Here is a 7622-nt window from a genome sequence, read left to right as displayed (position 1 = left end):
ATTAATATATACTTTTATTTAATCCAAAAAACATGCCTATAGACCCATCTAATGTAGGGAGATCCTATTTGATGTTTCCTCTTCATAGGTGACTCTAGGTTTTTCACAAGTTGGCATAAGATTACTAGCACACTCAGATTAACATAAAAGCATTTTCAGTCATGTCTAAATCCATCACACCAATCGACAGAGATATTCTCTGTACATTCCATGAGATAAATGTCTGAAACACGTGTGTTTTTACAGTGAGTCTCGGCTTTATAGTGTAAATCCTGAAAGGAGGGCCATGGTCAACCTTCCTACTTCCTGCTCCTAGGCCACTATTTGCTGCTCTGTGGCACTACAAAGGCTTCTTTGTTAATCAGGTACCACTGTGCCACAGATATCTTGAAGTGATAGAGTGTACAAGCATCCATGGGGAGCTAGATGCTGATGAGAACACTCTTACACCATCTCCTGCCTTCACAACATACTTATTAAGATGGTGACATAGTGGAAAGAAATGGTGGAACAAATTTTTTAAAGCCCAGTGCTGTTCTCAAGAGTCATCTCCTGATTTTCTATATGGACCTCATATGTTACACTTTGAAGTCAACCTACAATCTCATGTTTCTTGTGCCAGTCATTAGAGTGTCAATTAAAGCTAGACTTTGGGAATATATTAAAAAGTCTGCCTTATCTTCATATTCCCTGCCCTTAATTATGGTAACCTTGCCAAGAATATATGTCTCACCATTCTCACTGACAGTTTACCTGGTAAATAGATAGTTGAGAAAAAGACATTCTTCTAAGACCCAAATAGCCTAGTTAATCAGTATATGAGAAGCAGCGCTGACATCACTCAGCACAAAAGCTAAAGAGAGTCTCTTGTTTTGTGGAGAACTGTGAGAGCAGCAGGGTCAGGGGCCTTAATGATAGTCAGTCCAAACCTGGAGGCTGGGTCTAACAGCATCCAAAGGAATACAGGCCAATTTCCTCCAGCTTCCTGGAGGAGCAATGTTTCTCTTCAAAATGTGACAGGGATGGCACCCACAAGGGGAAGAATGCAGTGTATTCTAGACTTATTTTGAGCCATCAGGGTACTGATCCTCCCACCTTTCCCTTGCTATTACAAATGATCAACCTCAATAGGGGTCATGTAAGCTCTGCTGACACCAGAATCTCGAATTGCAAAACCCTTACAGGAAAAACCAGTTTTCCTCCACTCTCAGGATAAAAAGCAAGGATTGGGCTCATATGGCTAAGCATTTTCTGACTAGCTTTGAGAGAACAGCGTGTTCCAAAACCCAAATTTCAGATATAGAGATTACTGACAGTTTAAAAAGTAAGTACCTGTAATGTTTGCTCTGTGGTACTAAAAAATATTGTCCCCAAATGTATGAGGACAAACGATGAGCCTGTAGCCTAAGGTGCAACATTTCCCTGATAGAACACCAGGCACTTGGCATTCATTCTATACACAGAAATACCCCCGAGTCTCCAGACCACCTTCCTCAACTGTACATTACAAGCATTCCAAGTTTTTGTTATAGCCCATAAGATACAAGTCTTCAAGAAAACACAATCTGACACAAGGCAGAAACAAGAACTCATGTATTGATCAAATTGCATTATCAATAAAAAATATCAGCAATGGGTTGGCATTGCTTAGTGTCTGCATAAAATTGGTAGAAATGGAACTAAATGTTCTGTAACAGTTCATGAGTACAAGAAAAACAAGATTATAATTTCTTAGTAATAAAGAGAGAAATACTTTCTGTTAAAGTATTCAAAACCCTGTCTAAGGTAGATTTGTCACTCAATTTGATTTGGAACTTCAAAAGCTGACCCGTCCAGCAGGTCCAGTTATTCGAGGGTCTCGAGAGGACTTTCTCCTAAGAAATACATGGGGGGTAGAGAGGGATTAGGGTATTGTGCGAAAAAAAGATATGGAAACGTTCTGAATTATATCAGGACCCCAATGTATTAACCATGACCAAGGTTTAAATGCACAAGCAAAAAGGGAAGTGCCTTTCAGCAGGAGGAATGGGGCAGAAGCAATGCACCTCAGCAAGAGGGATGGGGCAGTGAGGTAGGGGGGGAGAGGAAGTACTTCTCAGCAGGAAGGAAGGGGCAGCGGAAATTTTTCTTTTGGCGACTACTGGTGGAAGCAGGAAACTGGTGTTATCAGGGTACATCTTGAGGTCAGGACATCCAGCACTGACTTAGGGTTGGAACAATCTGTAGTTGTTCTTGGAGCAGCATGTCTGTGGCCTGCTTTTGACCCTCTTTTCTTAACGGAGGGGGGGGTGAGACCCAATTCAGAGATCAAGACAATCGCGTTGCAGTAATAGCTCCCAACAAAAAGCATAGATGCACTCCCTACCACAAGAAAAGAAAAAACAAAACAAAACCAAACAAAAACAAACAAACAAACAAGCAAAAAAGGCAAAAGATAATCCAATGCACTGTATCTGCTTTGTTGTGAGTAAATCCACAAACATGAATGGATAGCAACACAGGAAGGAATTATACACAGCAAGGCACACACATACACACACACACATACACACAAGTAAAAAGAAAGAGTCCTGTCAAGAAGCTATTGAAGAGAGTCCTTTAAAATTTATGATAAAGAAGATGAAGTGTATTTCTTCACGGTTGATGATTTCTGGTGGAGGGCAAGGAAGATTCACTTTTATAGCTTGTGTTTGATATTTTCTAGGTTCTTCTTTTTATACCCCAAAACACTAGAAAGGACAGAAATAAGGGTAGAGAGAGGAATTAGAAAATCTCTGATTCTAATTTTTTTTCCTAGTGCTTCTTCTTTAACTATGGCTACGAAAAAACCACAACCAACTTGCGTAACCAACCACCAAACACCAGACAAAAAGTACTAGCTTTGACGCTCGATCTTGTGCAAAGTTAATGCAGCAGGAGTTTTTCACTAATGTTTGTTGTATGTAAATATAGTATTCCACCAATCTTCGTAACTCTGTATTCCATACTTCCTGCATTCAGCTGTTTACTATTTTAATATTAGTCATACCTGTTCCATGCTGTGCCATGTGTTTTGATGCAATTAAGTTTCATCTGGGGACCTCATATGAAATGCAAATATTGTGTGTAAATCTCCCTTAGTGTTACTTCATAAACATGTTTCATATATGGAGTAACAGTATTAATGCTTTCTGTTTGAAGTACACTTTCAGTGTGCATAAGTAGATACTCCTCTTTAGTATTTTATGATACACTAAATATAACATATAGTGTATACTTAGAAGATGAATCCAGTAAAGGATTTTTAAAATGTTGTGTGAGTGCTTTGTGATTAAAAAAAAAAGTGTTCTCAATAGCGTTGGCTGAGATTCTGCAGTCTTGTGTGTGCTCTTTTCTAATGAATCATAATTAACGTTTATGCTGAGACTCCGGGAGGCAGGCTTATCAGTAGGAAGAAAGCCATTATCTTGGAATCTCTCCTTTTATAAGTATTCCTTGTGTCTGCGTGGCCAATTAGACAGAAACCATGTCTTGGTATACTTGTTGCAATCTGATAGCTTTGTCATAACCAATCACCCCACCTCTCAGGACTTGAATTAATGTAACTTCCTAAAATGTCCAAGAATTACAAAGACACACACCAGGTACATGCACACCACAAATTCTGACTCATTCTCTAATTCTGAATCTTCCTATGACTGTCCCTGTGACTCTGCCTCTCCTTCTATTTCTGCCTCTACATTCTCTTCCTCAGCCTGTATCTGAACCTCTGCCTCTGCACCTTCCTATACCTTTGATTGTCCCACTGCTACTTATTAGTGCTGAGATAACATTCAGGTTAGTTTAGTTTTAGAATTGATCTACTGTGGAATTGGTTTTCTATGAACATTAAGTTGCCTCTCTACCTTGTACTAAAACCATTTGATTGAATTTGAATCTTCAGTATAATGAGAGATGTAACCCAAATTCATAGGGCAACAATTGCTAGGTAACTGTCTGGCATTCAACCGTCACTCCACTGTTCTGAACAAACTGTTTGTAGCCAGTAGTTTAAACACAGTCAGATAGCATAAGTGTAAGTATGCAAGCCTGTCTTGATTTCAATGTGATAAAGATCGGGGCCCAAAACTACAAAAGGAGGTAATGGTTTCTTTCTGTTTACAAGTCTCAGCTTGTAAATTGCATGACCTAGGAAAGTCAGGACAGAACTTGATTCAGAGCTTGTAAGTAGAGGCAGAAACTGAAGCAGAGACTATGGAAGAACTCTGGATTACTTTCCTCCAAGTCATAGGGATGCGAGGTCCTAGGGGATGCAAAACAGAAAAGAAAGAAAAAATAAGTACCAAACATATCACAATGGTTGACCTACATGCATACTTTAAAGTCTGCTCTTCATAATATGTGTGTTCATTTGGAAATCAAGTTCTACATGGCGATTGGTAAACAGCATACTTTTCATTATTTTTATTGGATGAACATTTTTACCTGAAGGAGTGTATTTTTTGGATGTGAACATTCCTGGACTACATGGAGGTCCTAAGTTAGCTTGTATCAGATCCCCTGGAACAAAACTTACATGTGGCTGTGACACACAGGATGATCACTGGGAATTGAATTCCAGACCCTCTGCAAGAGTAGCCAATGATTTTATACTCTGAGTCATGTAAAGATCTCCACATTTCTGGAGAGAGAAGGAAGGTGTAGGAAGAGAACATTACTCAAAAGCTCCAAATTCATTTAAGAATAAATTAATGCTTGCAAGGGTCTGTCAAGATACACAACAAAAAGAAGAAAAAATAGAAGGTGGTAAAAATTGAAAAGAATGTTTGTTTCTGCTCTGTGGTGTGTTCTGACCAGGACTAAATGAACACACTAAATGAAGCTGCACTGAGAAGCATAAAGAAGGCAGGTACCACATTCTGACAAGTGCTAAGGTTGTTTCAACTGTATTGGTGTAATCCTTCAGGGGCTTCTTGTCAGAAATAAACACCCTTTATCAATTCCCCAACAGTAAATTCCGTGTGTCTCATTTGGAGACTGGGCAGAAGATATGTGAGATGCACCAGGAATGATTAAACTTTATGTTCTCTAGCTCAGAAACCATTTTCAGGGATCCTATGAAATCCAAAAGGTCAGCTCCAGACTGCATAGCATCAGTTTTTTCTTGGCCAATTCAAAAGTAGAGCCAGCATCTAAAAAGATGACTTATCTGTTACACAAAGTTGAAGCTACCACATAGGAGGTGGCTATGATTCCCAACACCAGCACTGTGGATCTCTCTCTCTCTCTCTCTCTCTCTCTCTCTCTCTCTCTCTCTCTCTCTCTCTCTCTCTCTCTCTCTCTCTCTCTCTCTCTTTCTCTCTCTCTCTCTCTCTGTCTCTGTCTCACTCTCTGTTTCTGTCTGATTGTGTATGTGTGTTTTTCTGTGTGTGTCTATTTCTGTGAGTCTGAGTGTGAGTGAGTATGTGTTATTATAATGTAGCCCATTCTTAAAATAAGAAAGGCACTTTCACTTTGTTTTCTTTTTTCTTTCCATTTTGGCCAAATTGTATTGATTAGCACTGGCTGGCCTCAAATTGGCTATGTATGTATGGCTGTCTTAGAAGTCAAAAGAGATATGATTTCATAAGACCCATAGTCCTCTGGTTAAAAGCAGGAGTCACTGTGATAGGCTTCCATTTTGTAATATTGAACTATATTTTGAACTATATGAAGGTATGTAAGTAGTCTTCAAAATTAATTCCTAGGTGCCAGGGAATGGGGGGACAAACACACATTTAATCCCAGGACTTATTATGCTGAGGCGGGAAAATCTCTAAATTCCTTGTCAGTCTCGTCTATAGAGCTAATTCCAGTTCAGCCAAAGATATTCCATGGAATGCAGCCTGGAAAAAAAAAAACTTGAAATGAATAAACTACATAGTTAAGTAATGAATAATTAAAAAAAAAACACTGCGAAAGATGAGTGAAATATGCAATTATCTAGACATATACCAAATCCATAAGATAAACCATCTAAACAGCCCCTTAACACCTTAAGAAATAGAAACAATCATGAAAATTTTCCACCAAAAGAACCCTTGGCCTAGATGGCTGTAGTGCAGAATTCTATCAGACCATCAAAGAAGACCTAATACCAATTCTCATGAAAGTGTTCCACAAATTAGAAACTGAAGGAACACTACCCAATTCATTCTATGAAGCCACAGTTACACTGCATATTCTCCTGTGGAGATGGCATGGTCACTGCCTAATGAGGAACTGGTCACTTCTTCCTTTCATACAGGACTTTGTTTGAGATTATTTTTTGCTTCTACCATGGTTAATATTACAAATAGATTTTAAATACAGTTATAACGTATATGAATTTTAGCTTTAGAAAATGTCATGTATATTTAACAGGCTTTTAACAACGATAACTTATATTCACAACATAAAAGCAAAAGAAGTTACAACCTATTTAATCAATGAGAGAAAATTAGAGGCTATTCTAACCAAATTGAACCAAGAGGAAAACAAGAACTGTACTGAAAAACTGATTTTTAGTAATAAAAATAACAAAAAAATGATAATAATAATAATAATAATAATAATAATGAAATACATTGGAAATTAAAAAAAATGAATACATACATTTTGCTAGTTTAAGTAAAAAATATTAATGAATAATAAGAAATATGTTCACCTGATTTCGAAATCCCAATCCTCTCATTCTATGAAAATTTTGGTTGGAATTTGAAAGATTAGCTTTTTGAATGGTTGTCCAGGAAATCTACAGATGCTCTTAGGTTATGTTGCTTTCAGTTGTTATGGAGACAATGCCTCAATTACGCTCCTTTCTGTGGCTTGGAATTCTAGGTCCTCAGTCTGCCACTGCCTCCACCTCCACCTCCATTTCCGCCTCTGCTCTACCTCTGCCTCTGCCTCCTCCTTCCTGCCCCTGTCCCTGTCCCTGTCCCTGTCCCTCTCCCTCTATATCACCCTCTTTCTCTAGCCTCCCCACTACCACACAGATAACCCTCAGATTAATTCAGTTTTAGTACTGATCTACTCTAGAATTTTTTTTCCTTTATGTCTGCTTCCTTCCTAGCTTGTTGTAAAACTATTAAATTCAATTTGATTCTTCCACATAATAAGAAATTTATTCCAAATTCCTAGGCCAACTATTGCTAAGTAAGAGTCTGGTGTTCATCAACCACTCCACTGTTCTAAAGGAAGTGTTTTGTAATCAGAATTTTAAGCACAGGCAAATAACTTTAGTGTTAGTGTAAAATTCTGTCTTGTGTTCAATGTGATAAAGATCAGGACCAAAACTGTTGGAAACCAGGCCTTACCTAACATGAACTGTGTTTCACCTGGGAGGCAAACAGAGGCTGAAAAGAGAGGGGAACTATATAGGTGAGAGAAAAATGGAGCCAAGACATTTTTCTGATCTAGGCTCAAACATTTAATAAAAGTTTGCACTTATAAAGGGGGAAGCCCATTCTCTGCCATGCCAAGTTTCTTGCTTTCCTGATACCAATTTGTCAGCACAGCCTTTTAGCACTAAGTCACCAAATTCACAGATTGCAGTTAACTACAGAAAATCTTGGAGAACCAATTTGGCCTCATGGCAGATGGCAGGTAGTCTCACATCAAAGGAA

This window comes from Mus musculus, chromosome Y (genome assembly GCF_000001635.26).
Source record: "Mus musculus strain C57BL/6J chromosome Y, GRCm38.p6 C57BL/6J".
Taxonomy (NCBI): Eukaryota; Metazoa; Chordata; class Mammalia; order Rodentia; family Muridae; genus Mus; species Mus musculus.
Note: the sequence above shows the minus strand (reverse complement) of the source record.